The following is a 26084-nucleotide window of genomic DNA, read 5'->3' as shown; positions in this document are numbered from 1 at the left end:
ATAAATAAATACATAAATAAATAAATAAATAAATAAATAAATAAGTGAATGAAGAATGTGTGATTAATGCAATTTTCTTTATAAAGTCCCAAACAAATAAAATCTATTTTAATGATATATTTTCATTTGTATCTTAATTTTTTCTGATGATAAAAGTAATAAGTTCTTTTAATTGAGAATTAAAAGAAGTTTTGAGAACCAGAACACAAAATTGTGACCACCTTACTCCTTCCATATCCTTGCAAAAAGAAACACTATTAAAGTTTTGGTATTTTTTTAAATCTGATTTTCTTATAGATGTTATTCCACGTTTTTCTCATAATATTATTAAGTATTCTCCAACATTTTAAAAAAACACACTCTCTAGAAACATATAGTTCAATGGCTATATAAAATCATTTTTCAATTACAAGCCTCAGAACAGTTTCTGCAGAGTCCAAATAGAAGTTACCTGTTATTTTTTCTAAGTGCTAGTCTTGCATAATTCTGAGTTTTGGACGTCATGTGATCATATATGAGAATGGGGGGAGGAATGGTCAAAGGAGAATGGGATTTTATAATGTAAAGTATGCATATATACAGAGGAGGCTTAGGTACAGGTAACAAAAATGGAATTTTTCTGTTCTTTTCAGAATGGTTAGCATGCCCCTGCCTTCCACACATACATGTTCCAACCAGAAATGCCTATTTCCTTTGAACCAGAGGGAAAAATAGCTGTAAGAACTCAGGCACAAAATATCTGTTGAGATATTAATTTTAATCCTGAATGCACTGTTAAGCTAGTGACGGGGGTATACCAGATACTAAAATAGTGGAAAAATTGCTCTCTACTGACAGGAATGTGATTACTTGGAAAGGAATTCAGTTTGTGTGGGTGGGAAATGACAAGAGGAAGTTGAGAGATTTTTTTTAAAAGATGATTTGTGAATCATCTGCTTAGTGGTAACCACTGAGAAGATAGAATCAATGACTCATAGAGAGAGTCCTGAGAAAAAAAGAGATATTATAAAATGGATAATGGCTTTGGTGAAAACTAGGTGTTCTTTTAGTTAAATATCAGAGTGAAAAAAAGGAAAGGAAGCATTAAAAACAACAACAAATGACCTGAAGGAGATGCAGTAATGTGTAGTAGCATAAAACCAAGGAAGGTGTTGTTAAAGCTATCAAATATCAAAAAGAAATCAGAGAATTTAAATAATATTCCTTGTATTTTAAGATTAACTTAAAAATGCATAGACTCTAATGCTAAACATTGTAGAACTGAGGAAAATAAATTATATTGGGAATTGGGACTTAGATTCCACATTTAAAATCCCAGATTTCTGAGACTTGGGGAAAAAAGCCCGATAGCCTCCTATGTATTTTAGCTTTTCCATTTGTAAAATAAAGAGATTAATTTATTGATTTCCAAAACTCTTTTCAGTTGTAAAATATTAGAATTCTGAGTGTAGCAAATGTAAGGGAAAAAATTATATGGAGTAATAAAAATGAAATAATTTTGACTCATCATGCACATTAGATTGAGAAACATGCAGAATCATTAAATTTATGATTTTATTTTACATTTATATTTACATTTAATTATATTATTAAATATGTTTAGTTATATTTATGATTTTATTAATATTATCCACTTTCATATATAAATATTGATCTATAGCTATTCTATAAAATTGTTTATTTATACTTTTCTATCTTTTACCTCTAATCAAAGAATATCTTAGGACTTAGGCCAAATGAAAGGGAAAGAAAAACAAGACTCTGCATCATGCCAGCCACATTCTTTGTCTATTGGGAAGTAGCCACAGCACAAGATAGGGGACACAGTCCTGACATGAGGCCAGAGGATATGACAACAAAGGGCCATAAGTCTCTCCTAGGGCCAGATGTGTATATAAGGCATGTCCTTCTTCCTGACATTTGTTTCCAACCCCAGGGAAAATCTGGGGAAAGAGGTAAGTAGTTGAGATATTTGAGTAACTAAGTAATTTTTCTAGTAAGAAGACTGATCATTATCTAAATGGACTCCCTAAATCATGTATTTTAGTTTAAATTATTTAAATTCTTAAATAGACTCTAAATTATTGAATTGGATTAAGTTTTAAACCCAAAGCATCAGGGATCCCTGGGTGGCTCAGCGGTTTAGCATCTGCCTTCGGCCCAGGGCATGATCCTGGAGTCCTGGGATTGAGTCCCACATCAGACTCCCTGCATGGAGCCTGCTTCTTCCTCTGCCTGTGTCTCTGTCTCTGTCTCTCTCTCTGTGTCTCTCATGAATAAATAAATAAATAAAATCTTAAAAAAAATAAACCCAAAGCATCCAAGCAAAAATATTTCCTTGGACATATGAATGGAAACTCAGGGAATAGCCATCATTGGTCATAGGCAAACTAAATTAGGCATATTTCTCTCAATACACGTGACATATTAGGAGTTAAATTTTGACAACCACGTAAATTGCCATTTTATAAATCAGAAATCTTAGGCTGTATTCTTTTCCTGTTGTGTTCAGGTATATTGCTGTCTTCTAGAATACAGGTTGTATAAACAGAAATAGCTTCTTCTATTTGTCTAAGCTATGAAGTTCAAGGGAAGGGACCTCAATGAGATCAGCCAAAGATTTCATTAATTGAGATTCACATACAGGCAGTTTGAACAACATGGCAGTGAATTCTAATAGCTTATATAGCTGCTTCATTTTATGCTGGGAAACTTTTTCTTAAGTTCTTTCCTTCATTTATTCTTGATCAGATGCCCTCCATTTTCTAGGAACAGCCCTATTAACAGAAGATAGGAATCCAAGGAGGTGCGGGTATATACCATAAGGTATAAATAAGTCATACGTAGTAGCCCTTTATTTATTAAAACAACAACAACAATTGATTGTCTATCAAATGTCACATACTGCTCTGTGTGGTAGGGATAAAAGGATGAACGAGACAGATATTGCAATGAGGAGAGATAAAGACAATAAAACAATAAATAAGATAGTTTCAGATTGCAATAAGTGATGTAAAGAAAATAAATTCATATGACCAAGAGTCTGTAGGGTGTGGAAATTTCTTTGAAGCAAGTGATAAAGGAGGGACTCTGAGAAGAAACTGTTTTAACTCAAATTAGAATCATAGTCTAAGACAAGGGGATCAGAGAATTCAGGCAGTGGAAATAGAGCCTTATAGATCAAAATTGGCTATAGGTTAAGTTTTTGTATGGTGAGGTGCACGGGGTGGACAGCCATACAAGATGAGATTGCAGAAATAGGGCTAAATCTCACAAAGCCACGGTAAGTAGTTTGGATTCTCTTCTAAATGAGAATATGTAATGGTTTATATTGGTGCTCAAATTCCCTGGGATCTGTCTGACCATTTTGGGGCATATTTCAGCTTCAGTAAGTCTTTCTTCCAAGAGTCTTTCTTCCAAGTGCCTGTCACTATTTTTTGGAGGAATGCTTTTAGTGGCTGGAGCCTGACTTGCCCCTACTGCAGAGAAATATCTGAAATTTTATGTCTGTTACCCCCTAACCAATAATTAGGTAATTCATGGGTGCAGCTTCAAGCTGAGGAAATCCTGAGACTTAATATTCTCTCCAGAGTTTTTCTTTGAGATTAAGTTGAAACGACCCTCTCTGGGATTTAGCCTGTGATCACATCCTTGCCTGGATCTCTTCTTTTCTCTGTTTTGTTCTCCCAGTTTCTCCTGGGAACACTTTCTCATAGTTCCCCTGGGAATATTTTCTTATAAAATCACTTGCATACCAAAACTCATCCCACACTCTGTATCTGGGAAACTCAAACTCTGACAGTTGGAAGATTTGGGAGGAATCTATAAAGAAGGACAAAAACTGACTAATATTTCAAAAATATCACTGTGGCTGCTGTGCAAAGAAAGACAGTGGAGGGTGGGGGAGGCCAGTGAACGAGGGACAAAGGTAAGCAGGTTATTTCAATAATCTGAACTAGATAGCAAGCTATGAATTGCCTACACTAAAATACTCTAAAAAAAAAAAAAGTATGCCCATTGAAGGGACTGTCATGCATGATGCATTGAGGTATAAAAAAGAAAATGATAAATTCTATTTCCTTGTTTTAGTCTAGAAATAAAAAAAAAATGGCCTTCACTACTCTTTGTCAGTTGACAGAAGTGTACATACACTTTGAAATAAGTTTAAGGATGTGTTTAAGATTTTGTGGAGGAGGGGTGCCTGGGTGTCTCAGTGGGTTAAGTGCCCAACTCTTGGTTTTGGCTGAGGTCATAATCTCATGCATGAGGCTCCTGCTCAGTGCAGAGTCTGCTTGAGACTCTCTCTCTCCTTCCCCCTCTGTTTCTCCCCCACCTCTCTCTCTCTCTCAAATAAATAATTTAATAAAATAATAATTAAAAAAGATTTTGTATTGAGGAGATAGGTCGTCAAAATTATTTAGAGAACACTGGTTTTAGACACCAGCCAACTTTATGGTCTCTATTAACATGTAGTCTATTCTAATAGAATGCTTTTCTTGTGTGTGTCTCTTGAGAAATGTCTTTGTCTTTAATCTTTCATTTTGAGGGATTTAATTATTTGAGTGTTTCTCTAGGTTGGCTATTATGAAGAATGAGACTATTCAATTTCTTCTGAAGAAATGCATAACTAGTAGTAGGGACAAGTCTGGTAATTCTCTATTATTTTCTGAGGATAAGAAAATTAAAAGTGCTCCAGATGCTTTAAGTGTAATTTTCCATCTACCATAAATTTACTTTAAAATGCTTTCTTCAAACAAGGTCAGGGCATTAGTGCTCATTAAGGACTATATACATGCACAGCTTGAGAATTCATCAGAAAACCAATCAGTTGTTTGAACTGAAAGAAATTCTATAAAAAATAGTGAACTTTTTCCCACTCACTCAGCAATCTACTGCCACCTTTTACATCAGATATCATTTTAAAATGTAGATTTTATTAATCAGGTATTGTAGAGCCAACATCAGGAGACAATTGCCATTGAATAGACAGTTTGTTACAGTTACCAAAAGGAGAGATGCTCCACGCTATGCAGGGCCACACGCGGAAAATACCAGCATCGGGCAGCAGGCTGAAGAAGCAGAAAGAAGATTTAACAATAGCCTTTTTTTGTGATTTCTGCAGGAAAAGCAATGCAAGACAGGTAAATACATTTGAATTTGACAAGTTTGGATAATTTCAGCAGGCTTGGGGGTTTAAGGGCTGTCTCTAGGTGTCTGTTACCTGTTCCAGAAGTGATTAGGACAGGGAGGTAGTGACCTCCAATATAGGAGTCCTGTGAGAGCTAGACAAAAGAGATGATTTAGGATATAGTCCTCATTGGTTGATTTGCATGTGAAACAATGCAGCCAAGTCCATCACTTTCTCTAGAAATTGTCTAGCCTCAAGAATGTCAGTCTCTCCTGTGTCAGCAAGGCCCCAAGATGTCAAAGAATCAGAAAGTACAGAACATAAAAAGAATGATCCATGTAATCAAAAAGAACATATGTTTTTATGATGGAATAAAAGAAGGAAAAGAGAAATAAGTGAGAGTGAAATAAAGAGGTAACTGGAGAGAAGGAACAGGAAAAACAGGGAAGGAAGAACGAAGAAGATAAATATCATTTCATCTGACTAATTCTTAGGCTGGAATGATTTTAACATGATATTCTAATAACAATTCTAAAAGTTACTTTACCTACTTTTATTATGTGGATTGACTCATTGAACAGTAAAGAAAAATGCAGCTGAATAGGTTTAAGACAACTGAATGACTGCATATTTCATAAAAATAACTCCATTGGAAATACAATGAATGTATTTCAACCTAAGTTTTTGCATGACATTTTTTTGTAAATTGCGTTTGCTTGAAGATTTATTCCTTCAATGAATAATGGAAATTTCTAGTAGTCAGAAACTGAGAACTTGACAGGTGTCTGAGAGAGAAGCTGGAACTCTTATTTCTAATAAAATATGGAGAACTTATAAAATTATAAAAGCCATATATTTTCTTGCTGATTTTATTTTTTCCCTTTTCTTGTTGGACCAAGACTTTGTACATTGATTACATTTAAGCATCATTTAATTATTATTATTATGAAGATTCTAGGTGTTACAGGCATCACATCTCCCTTTTGAGGTCTCCTTAAGCTTTGACTCCTTTTTTTTTTTTTAATTTTTATTTATCTACTATAGTCACACACAGAGAGAGAGAGAGAGAGAGAGAGAGAGGCAGAGACACAGGCAGAGGGAGAAGCAGGCTCCATGCACCGGGAGCCCGACGTGGGATTCGATCCCGGGTCTCCAGGATCGCGCCCTGGGCCAAAGGCAGGCGCCAAATCGCTGCGCCACCCAGGGATCCCAAGCTTTGACTCCTAATGAAACTTTTGCCACTATGAAAAACTTCCAGTATACTCACTTTCTCACATTTATTTCTCATCTGAAATCTCTAAATATTTTCCATATGATTGTGAGAATGAATATAAATCAGGCCATATGCGACAATTGAATTTGGACCTATAATCTCTGTAGTAACTAGCCCAAGATACCAAATTGCAACCTCTGAAACAGCAGACTAGGCAAGGCTTTGTGACGGACAGCTCCCCCATTTTTTGTGTCTCAGGATCATCCAAGGGACGCCAAGTATGCTCCCCAAACCAACCACAGAGCAACATAAAATGCCCCCACTTCTAGGTAGCCCTTGTCAGGTACATGCCAACAACTTCCATTCACAACACAGCTTGAGCCTTTCTCTTTTCTTTTTCTTTTGTTCACTATAAAGCTTTTTTACTCTCCTCCCTGAGTCAAATCTCTGTTGAAGGTAAGTGATAGTGGCTGACTTCCTTGGGCAGCAAACTTTGAAATATTAGCCTCTACTTGTTCTCATTTGAATGGTGTTCATTTATTCCTATATGCTTTTTTCTTCTTTTCCTGAGACTGATATCCTTTCACTAGTTTTCCTTATGATAACTTTCCTTATGATAACTTTCCTTCCTGTCATAACTTTCCTTATGATATTCAAGGAAGTGATGGCATCTTTCTTTAGTAATAGGTATCTTTTTTTCTTAAGAAGTATAATTGATGTATATCAGTTCCGGGTATATACTATATTGACTTGATATTTGTATATATTGCAAAATGATCACTATAATACATCTAATATCTATCATAATATATAGATACATTTTTTTTCTTGTGATGAGAAGTTTTAAGATTTACTCTCTTAGCAATTTTCAAATATACAATATAGTATTATTAACTATAGTCACCATGCTCTATATTATATCCCCAGGACTTATCTATTTTATAACTGGAATTTTGTATCTTTTGACCCACTTCACCCATTAGGACCTCACTTCTGGCAATAACCAGTCTGTTTTCTGTGTCTATGAGCTTTGTGTTGTCATTGTTTTTAAATTCCACATACAAATGATATACAGCACTGGGCCTTGTTTGTCTGACTTATTTCACTTAAGATAATATCCTCAACCCCATCCGTATTTTGCAAATAGCAAGACTTCATTCTTTCTTATGACTGAATAATAATTTCACTGTGTGTGTATCTGTGTAAAACACATTTTCTACATCCATTCATCCATCAATGGATACTTAAGTTATTCTCATACCTTGGCTATTATAAATGATGCTGCATTGAACATGGTGGTGCATATATTTTTTTGAGTTCGTGTTTTCGCTTTCTTTGGGTAAATACCCAGTAGTGGATTTGATGAATGCTATGGCAATTCTATTTTTAGTTTTTTGAGGAACTGCCATATTGTTTTCCATAGTGGCTGCACCAATTTATAATCCCACTCACAGTGCTTGAGAAGTCAGTTTTCTCTACATCCTCACCAACACTTGTTATTTCTTGTCTATTTGATATTTCTTTGTCTCATTGTGGTTTTAATTTGCATTTCCTGATGATTAGTGATGTTGAGCATCTTTTCATGCACCTGTTGACCATTGGTATGTCTTCTTCGCAAAATGTTTATTCAGATCCTCTGTCCATTTTTTAAATTGGGTTGTTTGTTATTAATTGCATATGTTTTGGATTTTAACCCCTTATCAAACACATTATTTACCACTATTTTCTCCCATTCAGTAGGTTGCCTTTTCATCCATCCATTGATGGAGACCTTTGCTCTTCAGAGAAGCATTTTAGTTCTATGTAGTTCCATTTACTTATATTTACTTTAATTGCCTTTGCTTTTGGTACTAAATCCAAAAATTCATTGCTATGACCTATGGCAAGGAGTTTACTGCCTATATTTTCTTCTATGTGTTTTATGGTTTAAGGTCTTATGCTCAAGTCTTTAATCTATTTTGAGTTAATTTTTGTGTATGGTTTAAGAAAGTGGTCCAGTTTAATTCTTTTGCATGTGACTGTCCAGGTTTCCCAACACTATTCATTGAAGAAACTGCCCTTTCCCAATGTATAGGTTTGTCAAAAATTACGAATTCTGTATGCATGGGTGTATTTCTGGGCTCTATATTCTGTTTCATTGGTCAATGCATCTGTTTTTATGTCAGTACCATACTGTTTTTATTATTATAACTGGGTAATATAGTTTGAAATCACAGTCAATCCAACTCCATTCTTCTTTCTCAAAATTGCTGTGGGTATTTGGGTCAGTAGTAAGTATCTTTTTTTTTAATAGGATGATATCATATCAGGTAGGAGGAGTACAGGTGAAAATATGACCTGAGGTAGATGAATTTTTCAAGACTCCTATACTTTTTACAATTATTTGTTTTTACCTGAATTCTAACATATGATAATTTTTAATCAATGGTAAAAACCTTTCCTTATCTTCCCTTCGAACCAAAATATTTCCAAAACCTTTTGGGGGTAGTAGAAATAATATAGGATTATATATCAAAGATCCCGGGAAAAAATGGAGTTCTTCAATTAAAATTTCTTTAACATCAGGCAATTTATTTAACTGCTCTGAGTTTCAGTATTTTAATCTGTCAATGATGCTAATATGGCCTTCTTTATAAGATCAAATATAAAAAGCAATGCATGGAAACGTTTTATAAACAATCAAGTGATTCACATATATCTCCCCTTCTTTGATTTAAAAAAAATAGTTTTAGTAAAATAAATATAACAACATAAAATTTGCTAACTTAACTTTTTTTAAATATACAGCTTAGTAGTGTCAAGTACACTCATACTGTTGTGCAGATAATCTCCAGAACTCTTATTATCTTGCAAAACTAAACTGTATGTTTATTAGGCAACAACTCCTATACTTCCTATATTTGTATATTAGTGTGTGATAAATCCTTAAGGTCAAAGGATATTGTTTTGACTGTAGATTCAAAATTCACTTTGTAGGAAGATTTTGATGGGCATGGAATAACTTTATATTGATCCTTAAAATGTCGCAATTCCGGCTTTATTTGCCAGTTATTCATTGTGACTATTATTGTCTCACATCTGTTCTTCGTTCTATTCCTCTAAAACCAAAATGACATTTCCAAAACTAAAATGAGATCATGGATCTTTTGGTGGCTTCCTGATATTCTGTGCATAACACTAAAATCTTTAATATAGGCCTACCTAATTTTATGTGTTTTGTTGTGCTTTGCAAATATTGTATTTTTTAATAAATTGAAGTTATGTGGCAGCCCTGCATTGAGCAAATCTGTTAGCACCATTTTTCTAATAGTATTGCTCCTTCATGTCTCTGTGTCACATTTTGGTACTTCTCACAATATTTCAAAAATTCTTTTCCTGTTAGCCTTCTTGCTAGTTCATTGAAAGCATCATTTCTTTTTCTTTAGAGGGAAACAGACAAAATTTCAAACTTTCTCTCTCTCTCCCTCTTTTTTTTAAGATTTTATTTCTTTATTCATGAGAGACACAGAGAGGCAGAGTCATAGGCAGAAGGAGAAGCTGGCTCCCTGTGAAGAGCCTGATGTGGGGCTTGATCCCGGATCCTGGGATCACACTCTGAGCCTGAAGGCAGACACTCAACCACTGAGCCTCACCCAGGTACCCCTCAAACTTTTTCATTATTATTTTTATAAACTGTGTTGGTGATCTTAGATGTTACTATTTTAACTGCTTTGGGGTGCCATGAGCTTCACCCGTATAAAACAATAAACTTAATAAATGGGGTGTGTTCTGACAGTTCCACCAACTGCCATTCCCACATCTCTTTCATTCTCCTCAGGCCTTCCTATTCCCCAAGGCACAGCAATATTAAAATGAGACTAATTAATAATGCTACAGTCGGCCCTAAGTATTCAGGTGAAAGGAAGAGTCACATGTCTCTCACTCTAAATCAAAAGGTAGAGATGATTAGACTTAGTGAGCAAGGCATGTTGAAAGCCAAGATAATACTGAAACCCCAGTCTTTTGTGCAGATACCCAAGTTGCCGAATGCAAAGGAAAAGTTCTTAAAGGAAATGGAAAGTACTACGCTATTGAAAGTGATAAGAAAGTGAAACAGTCTTATTCTTGATATGGAAAAGTTTTAGTGGTCTGGACAGAAGATCAAGCCAGCCACAACATTCCCTCAAACCAAAGTCTAATCCGTGGCAAAGCCCTAACTTTCGTCAACTTTGTGAAGGCTCGGAAGATGCAGAAGCAAAGTATAAAGCAAAGTTTTTTTTTTTTTTTTTTTTTAAGATTTTATTTATTCATAGAGACACACAGAGAGAGAGAGAGGCGCAAAGACACAGTCAGAGGGAGAAACAGGCTCCATACAGGAGGCCCCACATGGGACTCGGTTCCGGGTCTCCAGGATCACACCCCAGGCTGCAGGAGACACTAAACCGCTGCGCCACCGGGGCTGCCCTAAAGCAAAGTTTAAAGCTAGTAGAGGTTGGTTCATGAGGTTTAAGCAAAAAAAATCTAACTCCTTAACAAACAAATGTAAGGTGAAGCAGCTGCATGCTGATGTAGAAGCTGTAGCAAGATATGCAAAAGATCTAGCTAAGATAATTCATAAAGGTAGCTACACTAAACAACAGATTTTCAATGTAGACAAAACAGCCTTATAATGGAACGTGATGCCATCTAGGATCTTTATATGTAGAGAGAAGTCAAAACCTGGTTTCAAAGCTTGAGGGGATTCTCAAAACTTTAAGGTTAACTCATTTGGGACTACAGAGGCTAGTGACCTTCAGTTGAAGCCAGTGCTAATTTACCTTTCCAAAAATCCTGGGGCCTTAAAAATTATGCTAAATTTATTCTGTGGCCTATAAGCGAACAACAAAGCCTGGGTGATAGCATATCTCCTTACAAGCATGGTTTACTGAATGTTTTAAGGCCACTGTTGAGGCCTCCTGCTCAGGAAAAAACAAAATTCTGTCAAAATATTACTACTCATTGACAATGCACCTAGTTACTCAAGAGCTCTGATGGAGATGTACAATGAGATTAACGTTGTTTCATGCTTATTTATACAACATCTATTCTGAAGTCCATATATCAAGGAGTCATTTCGACTTTCAAGTCTTATAATTTAAGAGATAAAACTATAATTCCACTAGATAGTGTGTCCTCTGAGGGATCTGGGCAAAGTAAATTGAAAACCTCCAGAAAAGGATTTACTATTCTTTTTTTTTTTTTTTTTTTTTTTTTTTTTTTTTTTTTTTTAGGATTTACTATTCTTGATGCCATTAAGAATATTCTTAATTCATGGGAAGAGGTTAAAATATCAAGATTAACAGGAGTTTGGAAAAAATTGATCCCAAGCCTCATGGATGACTTTGAGACATTAAAGATTTCAGTGACAAAACTAACTGGATATGTGGTGGAAATAGAAAAAGAACTAGAATTAGAAGTGGAGACTGAAGATGTGACTAAATTGCTGCAATTTCGTGACAAATCTTGAAGAGATGAAGAGTTGCTTCTAAGGATGAGCAAAGAAAGTGGTATCTTGAGGGGGAAACTACTGGTGAAGATGCTATGAAAATTATTGAGGTGACCACAAAGGCCTTATATTATTTCATAAACTTAATTGATAAAGTAGTGGCACGGTTTGGGGGACTGACTGATTTTCAAAGAAGTTCTACTCTGGGTAGAAAACAGCATCATACTACAGATAAACCATTTGTTAAAGAAAGAGTTAATCAGTGTAGCTAGCTTACTGTTATCTTATTTTAAGAAGTCGCCTCAGTCACCACAACCAATAGCAATCACTACATTGATCATTTAGCAGCCATCAACCTTAAGGCAAGATCCTCCACCAGCAAAGATTACAACTTGCTGAAAACTCAGCTGATGATGAGCGTTTCTTAGCAATAAGGTATTTTTTTAAATTAAGGTATATACATTGTGTTTTAGACATAATGCTATTATTTCATACTTAATAGGCTACAGTACAACTTAACTTCTATATTTACTGAGGAGCCAAAAAATTCATTTGACTCACTTTATTGTGATATTTGCTTTATTGCTGTGGTCTGGGACCAAACCCCAATATCTCTGAGGTATACTTTCGGCCCTGTTAGATCTTGCAAGCTCTGATTCCAGGCTATTTCTTTGGTTTCATATTATAAGAATATCTTTCATGTACTGATTAAGCCTCATAAACTTTTGGTTCCTGGAGGAGAGGTCATGCTTTTTTCACACATCCTTCTTTCGTACGTATATATGCTGTGAAGGTTTTTGCCAGTCCCCTTCACTTAGGGACATTTCCAAAGAGCGGGAAAGAGGGTTTAGAACATTTCATGAGGTCACCTTGAAATCATTTTGTAACAACAACGACGACGACGACGATGACGACGACGACAAAACACTGTTCCATATTTCATTACCAATTAGGTCCCCAAAAGCTAATACAACTTCCATGGAATGAGATGTTATTGGAGGATAGAGACACAATACAACCTATTACAAAGCTTACAAGTACCAAATGGCAAGAATGAGAATAACACCTAAAATATGAAATGACTTTATATTTTAGCATAGACCAATAACTCAGACTCTATTAGAACTGTAGTAAGCCATAAGTCAGTAATACTGTTCTAAAATACTTGTGATGTAGTTGATCAGCTGGGGAAAATTTTTAGTGTACAACAGAACAATGAACAATTGTTTTAACTGTCTCCCTTGTTTACAGACTTGACTTTTTCATGTTAATAAGTATCCCTGAAGCTAAGCCTTTAATATCATAGATAATACCATTTAGTTTGTAATCCCTTTTTCTAAAGATCAAAGATAGCCAAACAAACCAAAACAAATAGTGCTAAAATATTTCATAAAGTATAACACAAAGGCCCAAATAGAGGTTTGCTATTACACCAACCCATGACATGGAAGACTTAAGTTCTTTTGAACAGCAAAAGAGAGAGTGGTGTGACATATTAATACCATGAGAATGATAAATTATTTCCTTATACTCTGGAAAACCAGCTGTGCTGAGACTTAGCAACAGTCTCAAAATAGAATGGAATGTGTGAAAATCTGGTCATTGTTGTCAACTATTTTCATGTTCTTTATTGTGATTTCCTTATATAAAATGTATCCACTCCAAAGAAATTATGTGCTACTTGTCAGAACAATTTAGAGTCATAGAGATAGAGACAGACAGAGAAAAAGAGAAATATTTTCTTCAGGCAACTGGCTGTAACTTTTTGATTTGTATTAGCAGACTTGGTTGCCAGTTACCATGGTAGTTAAACCACACTCAAAATTTTGACAGATCCTGGAAAGTAAAAACAGATTCTCTAATTAAACATAAAAAAGATGAAACTGGTAGACTTTTAAGGACTTTAAACCTATAATTTATGTATTAATCCGCACCAATTAATGATTGACCTTTGAAATACTAAAGAAAGGAACTAGAGCTAATTTCTTCAGTAAGTTGTTTCAATTCTAGGATAGAGAAAAAGAAGTCTAAATTGGGTAGGAAATGATAATATTTGTAATAGTTGTGATTTATTTTGGTCAGTTTGTTCTGAAGTATTGGGGGGTGTAAAGTATGTACTTTTGAAGAATTAGCTTGTTTTTTGTGATTTCCCACTCTGTCAAGAGGTTAGTAATTTCAAGGTTTTTTGACCTAAAAATCTACCACTAAAGATTTTGGTTTTGAAAGAATAACTGGGGGGATCCCTGGGTGGCTCAGCGGTTTGGCACCTGCCTTTGGCCCAGGGTGCGATCCTGGAGTCCTGGGATCGAGTCCCGCGTCGGGCTCCCTGCATGGAGCCTGCTTCTCCCTCTGCCTGTGTCTCTGCCTCTCTCTCTCTCTCTCTCTCTCTCTGTCTATCATAAATAAATAAATCTTTTTTTTTTTTTAAAGAAAGAATAACTGGTTCAGAGGCCTAGTCCATGCTACTCATTATGGTCGACAAACCTCTCCCAGAAGCTCCAACCTGTCTTGCTAGATTTTACAATATACCTGCCCTTTACACCTCAGAAACACCAAAGTGCTGATCATTTTCTGTTAATATCTTATGCTTCCTGAATCCAAATTTCTGTTTATAATCTTACCTGTGTTTGGGTTTCCCCATCATTGAAAATGAGATTGAAAACAGTATCAACAGCAAAAAAAAAAAAAAAACATTTTAAAACACAATAATGGTTTTATTACTCTTCACAATATCAAGAATATGGAGTAAAATCAAAACAAAATGAAACAATTTATGCTTTGTGTGATGCACAGAAACTAAAATTCTCTGAAATCTCTCCTAATTTGTAAAATGGCCATAATGTCATTAAATTTGATGGGCTATTTTAAGATTGAGATAAAGTATGTAAATCAAGTCTATTGTTTAGTATATTATAAAACTTGAAGTTTTATAAACTTGGAATGTCATAGTTTTTTCAATCCTGTGGCTTACCCAACAGCAAAGCAAATTGATTCTATTTCAAAATATATCTTTGAAGGGGCACCTGGATGGCTCAGTGGTTGAGCATTTGCCTTCAGCTTGGGGCATCATCCTGGAGTCCTGGGATCGAGTCCCACATGGGGGTCCCTGCATGGAGCCTGCTTCTCCCTCTGCCTCTGTCTCTGCCTCTCTCTCTCTCTCTCTCTCTCTGTGTCTTGTGAATAAATGAATAAATTTTTTAAAAAAACAACAACAAAACCCACAAAAATGTATCTTTGAAATGATTATTTCTCAATATCTTCCCCAATATTACTCTAGTCAAATGAACAATCCCTCTTCATAAAATCATTAAAAAAAAATAAAGTTGGTTTACATTATTCCACTTGTTAAAGACCTGCAGTGATTTATTTCCGCTTTTAAAATAAAAAGGAGTCTACATTATTCCTTTCTAGACTGTATTATTGGGTCCTTAAGTTATGAAGTAATCTCAAAAACATACTGAAACAAAACACCCCTCAAACTCCAAACCAAAATAAAAAAAACAACCAAACAACAACCAAAACAACACCAACCTCTGGGCCTTTTCATTATCTATGAATGAAATATTCTATGCAGGTATTCCAGTGGCTTATTTCCTCATTTCAGTGAGGTCTTTACACAAATATTACCTCTATTACTGTGAAGAATGTCATTGGAATTGGCACTTGCGTAGTAGTTTTGGATAATATGAGCTTTTTAACAGTATTGCTTCTTTTGATCTGTGAACATGGGATGTCCTTTCATTTGTTTGTGTTGTCTGATTATTTTCAAAAATTTCTTACAGTTTTTGTCATACCGATCTTTTTCTTCCCTTGGTTAAATTCATTCCTAAGTATTTGTTTTTGATGCTATTTCAAACAAAATGGTTTTCTTTATTTCTTTTTCAGATGTTTTATCATAAATATTTAGAAATGCAACTGATTTCTGTATGTTGATTTTATATAATGCAACTTTATAAAATTCATTGATGAGATCCACCAGGTCTTGGTTGAGATTTTGGGATTTTCTATGTAAAAATCTTATCATCTGAAAAATGACAATTTCTCTTTTTTATTTAAATGGCTTTTGTTTCCTTGTCCCTATTCCTCTAGCTGGGATTTCTAGTACTGTAGTGAATAAAATTGGTGAGAGTGGGAATTCTTGTCTTGTACCTGATCTTAAAGGAAAAGCTTTTAATTTTTTGCCATTGAATATACTGTAAGCTTGTTATATATGGCCTTTATTATGTTGAGGTATGTTCATTCTATACCCAAATTGTTCATGCTTTTTATCATGAAATGATGTTATATTTTCTAACATACTATTCTGTATCTATTGAGATGATCATATGATTTTTATCTTTTCACTGATGTGATGTATCACATTTATTAATTTTTATATGTACATCCTCTTTGCATCCCAGGGATAAATTCTATGCGGTCATGATCTGTAACCCTTTTAATGTGTGGGTTTGCTAATATTTTGAGAATTTTTCTGTCTATACTCATCTTAGATAGTGGTCTATAGTTTCCTTTTCTTATAGTGTCCTTATCTGTCTTTGTTATCAGGAAAGTGCTGGTCTGATAGAATGAGTTTGGAAGTATTCCATCTTTAATTTTGAGAGGAGAGTTCTTTTCTTTTCTTTTCTTTTCTTTTTCTTTTTTTCTTTCTTTTCTTTTCTTTTCTTTTTTTCTTTCTTTTCTTTTCTTTTCTTTTCTTTTCTTTCTTTTCTTTTCTTCTTTTCTTTCTTTTCTTTTCTTTCTTTCTCTTTCTTTCTTTCTTTCTTTCTTTTTTTTTCTTTCTTTTTCTTTCTTTTTCTCTTTCATTATTTATTCATGAAAGACACACAGAGGCAGAGGGAGAAGCAGACTCCCTGTGGGGGACCCAATGCAGGACTCCATCCCAAGACCCCAGGATCACACCCTGAGCCGAAGGCAGATGCTCAACCACTCAGCCACCCACATGCCCTGTTAGTTCTTCTTTAAATGTTTGGTAGAATTCACCAGTGACACTATCCTAGAGTTCTGCGTTGGGAAGTTTCAATTAGTAATTCAATCACTTAACTTATTATTGGTCTGTTCAGAGTTACTTTTTATTCCTGATGCAATCTCAACACATTGTGGATTTCTAGGAATTTATGTAATGTATGTAGATTGTCTAATTTATTGGCATGTGATTATTCACAGTAGATTCATCCTATATATTTCTGCAGCATAAGTTGAAATTTCTCCTCTTTCATTCATAATTTTATGTATTTGAGTCTTCTCTCTTTAGCAAAAGGTTTGTTAAATTTATCTTTTTGAAAAACCAGCCCACAGTTTCAATTAATTCTGTATATTGTTTTTCTTGTCTCTATTTCCATTCAGAACTTTATTTTTCCTTATTTCTTCTAACTTTGGACTTAATTGTTCTTTTCCCCCTAGTTCTTTGAGGGACAAACTTAGGGTATTAATTTGAGATCTTTTAAATTTCATAATGTATATATTTTCAGCTTAAATTTTTCTCTCAGAACTCTTTTTGCATCACTACATGGGTTTTAGTATGTTGTGGTTCCATTTTCATTTATTTTGAGACATTTAAAAAAAGATTTAAAAAAATTTATTCATTTGACAGAGATAGAGCACAAGCAAGGGGAGCAGCAGACGGAGGGAGAAGCAGACTCCTGGTTGGGCAGGGAGCCCAATGTGGGGCTCGATCCCTTGACCCTGGGATTATGACCCGAGCGGAAAGCAGCTGCTTAGCTGACTGAGCCACCCAGTAGCCCCAATTTTGAGACATTTAAATAAAAAAAAATGTATTTGACCCATTTGATTTTCAGATGTGTGTTCAGTTTCCACATATTTGTAGATTTTCCAGCTTTCCTCTTGTTCCTTCCTAGTTTCATACTATCACGTCCATTGTTTTATTGGTATGATTTTAATATTATTAAATTTACTAAGACTTTTTTGTGTCCTGTCATATCATCTATTTTGTTTGTAAAGAAAAATGTGTATTTAATTGCTGTTGCATGGAATATTCTGTTCTGTAAATGTTTAAGTCCATTTGGTCTAAAATATGGTTCAATTCCAAAGTTTCCTTGTTCATCTGTTGGAAGATCTATCCATTGCTGAAAGTGGTTTTGGGGCTCCTTCTTGTTGTTGTTGTTGTCTATTTTCCCCTCAGATCTGTTAGTGTTTGCTTAACATATTTAGGTGCTCCGATGTTGTGTGCATGCATATCCTGATGTATTGATGCCTTTATCATTATATAATGACCTTCTTTGTTTCTTGTTACCATTTTTGGTGTAAAGTCTATTTTGCTTAAGTATGACTATTTTCTTTTGACTGCATTTGCATAGAATATCTTCTATCCCTTTGCTTAGAGACTGTGTTTTTATTTTTTAAGCTGAAATGAATCTCTTGTAGATAGCATATAATTGGGTCCTTTTTAAAAAATAAATCATTTTGCTACTCTGTGCCTTTTGAGTGGTGAATTCAATCCATTTACATTAGAATGACAACTGATATGTAAGGACTTAATAATGCCATCTTATAATTACTTTCTGATTATTTTGAATTCCCACTGTTTCTTTTTCCTTCTGCCTTCTTGTGTAAATTGGTTATTTTTTGGTGGTGGTATGTTCTATTTCCAGTTTCTTTGTCTTTTGTGGCTCTACTCTCAGGCTTTTTTTTTTTTTTTTTTTTTTTTTGTAGTTACCTTGTGGATTACATAAAACATCTTAGAGATAAAACAGTCCATTTTAAGCTGATAGCAACATATCTTCAGATACCTATAAAGATGCCACCCTTTTACTTCTCCCTTTTATATTATTGATGTTACAATTTAACTATTTTAGCCATGCATTCATTAACAATTTAGACTAGTTATAGTTTTTTTTTTATTACTCTTTAACTTATATAATGGTGATTGATTAACACCCCATCCTAATATAGACTTATAGTTTTTTGACTTTCTATTCACTTTATCAGGGTATTGTGCACTTTCATATATTTAGGTGTCAGTGATTTGTGTCTTTTCGCTTCAGCCTAAAGATCTTCTTTCAACATTTCTTGCAAGGCAAGTCCCATGGTAGCAATTTTTTCTTTTGTTGGAGGGAATAATTGAGAAGGTGTGACTGTTGCTTAACTTGTGAGCTGGACCTGGGCAATTGGAGGCTCTTTACCTTCCCTGTCCTTTGAAATTATGCTCTGCCCTCTGTTCCCACAGGGGAATCCATTTTTCAAGGACATAGCCTTGAGAGAACATTATGTTTTGAGCCCCTCTGGATGGTGTATGTAAATGAACCCAGTTAAAACTTCTATGTAATATTAAAAGATTCTGGTAGGCAGATGTTCAGATCTACTCATCTTGCAACCACCTAAGACAATACTTATAAGTTTCCTTGCTTACTAAATCTGTCACCTATGAATCAAGAGTGGTCTGCCTCTTTCTTCAGTCTCTCCCTGCCCTCTGTGTACAGGAACCAGATCACAAAACAACCTCTTTCAACATTTTGAATATGTCATTCCACTTTTTCCTGGATGACAAGGTTTCTACTGAGAAATCTGCTGAAAGCCTAATTAGTTTTTTTTTTTTTTTTGTAAGTTACTTTTTTTTCTTCCCCTGGCTGCCTTTAAGATTCTGTCTTTATCATTGATTTTTAAATAGTTTCATTATAATGTTTCTTGGGGAAGCATTCATTATTTCTTTAAGTAATCTGTGTCTCCTCCCTCTCTTCTTCTAAAATCCCAATTACTCTAATATTTGCCTTTCTGACTGAATCTGATAGTTCTCATAGGCTGTTTTCACTTTTAAACAATTTTAGTTTCTTTCTTCTTTTAACTGAATTCTTTATTCCTATTCTTCAAGTCACTTAATGTCTCTTCCATCTGGTCTGTCTTGGTACAGATGCACTCTTTTGCATTCTGTGTCTTGTTCATTGAATTTTTCTGCTCCAGAATATTTTGGGCTTTTTTTAAAAAAATCATTTCAGCCTCTTTGATAATGAATGGTTTCTATTATCTATTAGTTTATTCCTGATTTCATTGTTTTTCTGAATTTTCTTGTAGCTTTTTGAATTTTTTTCATAACCGGTATTTTGAATTATTTATCAGTTTGTGATATTCTCTGCCACTGAGTGCCTTTGTTAGAGAATTACCATATTCTTTGTGTGATACTATATTTTCTTGATTTTTACATATTGTTTGTTGCTATGTGCTTCTGCTTTTGTATTTGAAGCAGCAGATACCTTCTTAACTAAACTTTTGTTTCTTTTGGTTCTTATATTCATCAGGCTGACTATTAGAATCCCTTCATTTGTATTCCAGAAGGTAATGCTATAGCTCAGTTTTGTGGCTTCTTCCTTGCTTGATGATCTTTGCCTGTTTTTGGAACAAGCTCCCTGGCTACTAGTATCCTGGGTGCACTAGATACTAGTCCTGGGTGCACTAGATACAATATATAAGGAACTGTCCCCAGAGTGTATAGGGTTTAGTACTTGGAGCTTTGGGGGTGTCAGTAGACCCATTGGGGAGATCTTCCAGTGGGGTACTCCTGGAGATTTGTGGGCAGACTTCCTGTTGAAGTCCTGAAGCAGACAGCAAGAACTGGGTTCTTTTAGTGTCCCTTTATACTCTTATCTACTTCTTTCTCTTTTTTCTTCTTCCCCCCAATCATGGCAGTTGCTCCTCAGAAATTAAGGTGCTACTAAAGAGAAATGGGCTTTCCAGCCACAGTCCACACAACTTGAGTAGCTACGCAGTCACTTACTACCTTACTTTCCACATCCTCCATGAGAAAGGTCTCTACTTTCCACCTCCTCTGTGGGAGAGGTTGCCACTGCCTGCCAAACAGCTTAGTCTTTGGAATGTCAGCCTGGGATGAGGGTGGCTCTGGTGAGTTCTTCCCTGTCCTCTGTATCCAGACTCTTCTTTCCTCACCCCAGTGGCATGCTATAATCTCCCACCAGGCAACCAGGACTTCTACAATTCATTTTTCATATATGTGTACTTGACCAGTTTTTTTCTCTCATTGCTGCAAGTAGGGGTGAGGCAAGTTTGTCAACCCTCTTGGATCCGCAGCCCTTACTGAGGTCTTGTTTATTTTCAGATGCACAGGTGAGCAAGAATATTCTTGAGTCCCTTAGTGTAAGGTGCTGAGGCACTTTTGCTCAGTTATGGATGTAATTGTTAAAAAAAAATAAAGGGGAGGAGAGAGGAAAAAAGAAATGACTTATGCTTCCATGATGCTGATGTCACTCCTCCTGAAGTACCATGTTTAACAGTCTCACTTGGGTTATGCTGGCACCACTCTTTTGGCTTGGTGAATTCTGCAAGACTGAAAGCAGTATTATGAAAAATCCTGAATTCCAAGCCAGAGAGTTAGTTCCATTTCAGTTGCCTATCCTGAATGATTGGTATAAAAAAGAGGATTCTAAATAGCAAAAAACAAAAAGCCAAGAAAACAGATACTGTGATCTCTTATTGAGGGATGAGGTCTAAAGATCTTAACTGGGGTTTGACTTCAGAGCAATGTTTTGTTTGGTTCTGAGTTTGTGGGTAGGCTAGTAAATGGGTGTTTAAGTTGAAGGTAGAGTGAGTATTTAAAATAAAGGTAAAGGAGTTGAAGAAACAGAGTGTTCAGGTCATGTTAAAAATGAAAGGCATATGGGAACGCCTGGGTGGCTCAGTGGTTGAGCATCTGCCTTTGATTCCAAGTGTGATCCCAGGGTCCTGGGATCGAATCCCACATTAGGCTCCCCTTGAGGAGCCTGCTTCTCCCTCTGCCTATGTGTCTGCCTTTCTCTGTGTGTCTCTCATGAATAAATAAATAAAACCTTAAAAAAGAGAGACACATGAAACAAATGAACACAAAGTTTAAAGGAACAAAAATAACAATAATAAGACAAACATTCATGCTCAAAGCAGCAGGATCAACATTATCTGATTAAGTATTTGAGAAGGAAAGAAATCCACAACACAAAGAGAGTTATTTTATGATAATATATTGAAGTCCATACCGAAGATATTAGTGTTCAGTGTAACTGAATGACATACCAAAACATGTAAAGTAAAAACAATTAAAAATACAAAAAAAGAAATGACAGATATACCATAGCAGTAGGAGCTTGACTACCACCATTCCTGCAACATAAAAAAAGTGCACAAGAAAAAGATCATACTTTTAAATATCTTGTAGTCTTTAGTTAAGTGTGACATGGCTGTCTGAAATGGGGGTTATTCTACTGGAATTTTATATGGTTGCACACTCTTATCAACACTTGTTATGATCTACCTTTAATTTTAGGTCTTTGGGAATATGTAGGAGTATTACAATGAGGTTTAGAAGTTTTATTTTGCATTTCTCTCATGACTGATGCCACTGAACACTTGTCATATGATTATTAGCTATTTGGGTATATTCTTTGTTAAAATTTTTGTTCAAGTATTTCATCCATTTTTAATGTAGGCTTTCCTTTTCTTACTGATTTGTAAGAGTTCCGTAGGTATTTCAGCTGTGGTAATTTGGAAAAAAACATACATATTAAAGGAACCAGAAGGAAAGTAGAGAACAATAGAGTAAGCAGGAGACAACTTTAGAATCTAAAGAAAATAATCAATGTGAGAGGATGGAGAATGAGATGTTCACTCATAAAATAACTACACACTGTTATAAAAGAGAATCAGTACAGAAAGAACAATTTGGGAAAAAAAGTAATAGTGAAAATAAGGCATTTAGTAGTGGTTTTGAAAGAAAAAATCACAGAAAATGTAATTAAAATGCAATAGAAGAAATATAAATAAATGCAAGAAAAAAAAGAAAAATTAAATGATCATTTCAGGATATTAGAGATTCAAATTTTAAGAGTTCTAGAAAGTGAGATCATGGAAAATGGGAAAACATTTTGAATTGTAGAAAGTAGAGCCTGGGGAGAAGATTCTGAAAGTTTTCAGGAAGAAAAAAACCAACAACAAACTGGTTCATACAAATGATCATGAACCTGATACTAGAAATTCTCAGTTGTTATAGCTGGAAATTAGAAATACAGGAAGCATCACTTCTACAATTCTGGGAAAAATATAATTTAACCAAAATATCAATATTTCCATAGTGGAAGATGTAAATATTAACTAGCAAACATAATTTTATTATATATTTATATAGATATTTACATATGCATATTTGAAGAAAGCAAAGAGGAGGACTGAGGGAGTGTTTGTAAGGAAGCTAATTAGCTTCTATCATAAAGGAAGCAATGAAGTTTTAAAATTGAGCAATTCTCAACATCAGCATATTGGTTAGATTGTGTAAATATCAGGCAATAAAAACAGCTGAGTTGAAAATGGTTGTTGAATTGAATAGGGCTAACACAGTATGGATTTAGAGCCCTAAATTTCACTAAAAATAATTCGGATCTGTATATATATTTGATGGGAAAATCACCAATAGGAAAATATTTACTGGAGCTTTCGTGTAGGCAAGTCTCATTAACTTAGATATTTGAAGACTTTTTGTACTTGAATATAATTAGTATTTATATAAAAAGGGATTGGTACTAGTGATTAAGACTGATGAAATTGCAGTGATTGATGGGTATATTAATATTGGGAACATCGTTCAGGTTAATGTACTTTTGCAATACTTAAGGGAATTGGAAAAAATGAAGAATGTGAGTAATTGAGGTCATTTCTCATATAAATCTGGAAGACTGCAGAACTCACATAAGTGGAAAGATTCCTTTGAGTTTGCTGATGCAAGCCAAGAGATCTCCCTACTAATTATTAGAAATAAGAGAGATTGTGTGGAGATAAGATAACGATTTATGGGCTTTCCTAATAATTTGGCAGAAACATGACCAAAATGCAGAAATACTCATTTGCAGTCATTGAACGAAATGAGATTTGGTCATTTTTGATATCAAGGAGTTAAATAAACTTCAAGACTCCTCAGAAAATATCTTATGTTTGATATGTATCCCTGAGTTATCCCATGACAAAGAAAAGCATTAATTTTAATAGAGAAATAACCGTTTTGTCTTTTTTTTCAGCTCAATACATTTTGTTCAGTAAGTTAGACTCTTAAGTATGTGCTTATATACTATGCATCAAATAGTTCCTTAAGCAAATGTAAACAATAACATTCTTCATTCTTTTTTCTCCTCTTCCTTATTATTAGTCATGATATTGGGCACTTACTGCAAGTGTTTTAAAATACACGTGTCAATATCATAATGACTCAGGGAGTTTCAGGAATATTCTACACATGAGGAAATTTATATTAACAGATATAAAATAAAGTGCTCAATATCATAACACTAGTAAATGGAAAAAATAGAGCAAATGCAATTCATTTCTATTACATCATGCTGTATCATTTTAAACATATATTTTTTCATTCAGCAAGTGTTCATTGAATATCTAGTGTCTGTCTTGCTCTCTTCTTGACAGTGAAGGAGAAAAAATGCACTCCCTTTCTTTATGATTCTTATAATTTAGTGGAGGCAGTATTTGCATAAACACATATTTTGGGAAGCATGGAAATTTGGCTTTGGCCTTAATATTCCTTTTTGGGAATTCTGTACAAGTTGAGAAAATGTATTAAGAGTAGAATGTCACTACAAAATACCATGAGGGAGAAAGACTCCGAAAATCTATGATAAATCATTTTCAATTCTGATACAAAAGAGAGTAAGAGGAAAATTTAAGTTAGAGAAAAAATGATATACTATAAACCATATTTTGTTTTCACTTATTAAACTTCAAAAGTTTTCACAAATTATATAGAAATAAATATTTTTTTGATGATTTCAAGTCCATAGAGGCAAAAATTTTGAACAGAGTCTTATTGAACTGGCTTATTTTTGTCGATGATTATCAAAGAATTTTTGATTTAGCCCAAGCTAGAATTCTAAGCAAAGAATTCTATCTTTAAAGCTAGAACAGAAACACTAGTTCTTGACATACATTCTGCTGCATATACCATCTAAAAAGTTAGAAATATTACTGAATTGGTATTTTTCTTATTTTCAAAATGACAAATTTAAATATAAAGATACAACCATACATTTGTTTTAAGTTTAAGTCTGAGTTGTGAAACATTTAATCCTTCTTTACTTGTTGAAAAACTTCTAGATCTCACATAGCTAACAACCGAATGAATCTGATGGATAAACTATTTATGGAATGGAAAATCAGTAAAGCAAATGTCATATAACTGTGACTGACAATGAAATAAATGTGGTGAAGGCTAGGAGTGACATATAAATAAGAAGATGATGGGTAGTGTTTTTTGTTTTCCACGTTCTTCAGTTATATTTTAGAAGAGTAATTATAACACATTTTTATGTAACAAAATTACTGCCCTTAAGCAGGAAAATAGTTATCACTCTACTTAATTCAGAAACATTTACAAGATATAAAATAAATGATGGAATTGCTTTGTCAGATATCAGATGTTCAAACAAGATGGAATAGAGGCTATTACATTTTTTAAAAGATTGAATTAAAGATTTAACACTATACTCTGCCAATAACAATGCCAACTTTCAAGACAGCTTGCTTATAGAGAACATAGTTTATTTGTTAGAATATGCTAAAGAAGTAACCAAATGAGTGTGACTTGAGAGCAAAAGTATTTCATGCATTCTGTCTTCTATAAGGAGTCTCCCAACATTTTGCTTCACAGAACATGCTAAATTAGCGTGCATGGAATGAAAGCTGAGATGTATGTGGGAATTTGGAGATTTGTTATATTGAAACCAATTAAATTTCTCCATTGCTATATTTTTAGATCCAAGATTAAAAGAAATTTCATCTCAGGCAGTAAATGTAAAACAACAACTAAGCAAAAATATTCCTGATAAGATAATATGTGAAGGCATTTACAAGTCTTCTGAAAATAGACAGCATCTTCTTGAAGCTGTGCAAACAACTCCAATCTGAGAAATTGATTTGAGGAAATAACAGGAATCGATGAGCTGATAAATCTCTCCCTAGATGAAAAACTTTCATAGTTAGTGCAAAACATGACCTTCAGCAGTAGCCTACATTGACAGAATGTATTTCCAAAGAATTGCACACCTACGAACCACATTGAAAGTTAGCGGAGTTGTTTTCCAAAAAATTTTCAAACCATTAAAATTGACATTTATATTATTAGTAGTAAACTTAACAGTAAACCTGTTAGGAAACTTTGAAAATTTTTTCTTCAACTCCCAAAAGTTCATTCTATGATGGCATTAGTTGGCCTACCCTAAATACTGATTTTAATGTTCAATATTTGGCATTCAACCAAAGAGTGTATTGAGGGCACATCTATAATTACA

This window comes from Canis lupus, chromosome 13 (genome assembly GCF_011100685.1).
Source record: "Canis lupus familiaris isolate Mischka breed German Shepherd chromosome 13, alternate assembly UU_Cfam_GSD_1.0, whole genome shotgun sequence".
Classification (NCBI taxonomy): Eukaryota; Metazoa; Chordata; class Mammalia; order Carnivora; family Canidae; genus Canis; species Canis lupus.
This window is presented reverse-complemented; position numbering follows the sequence as displayed.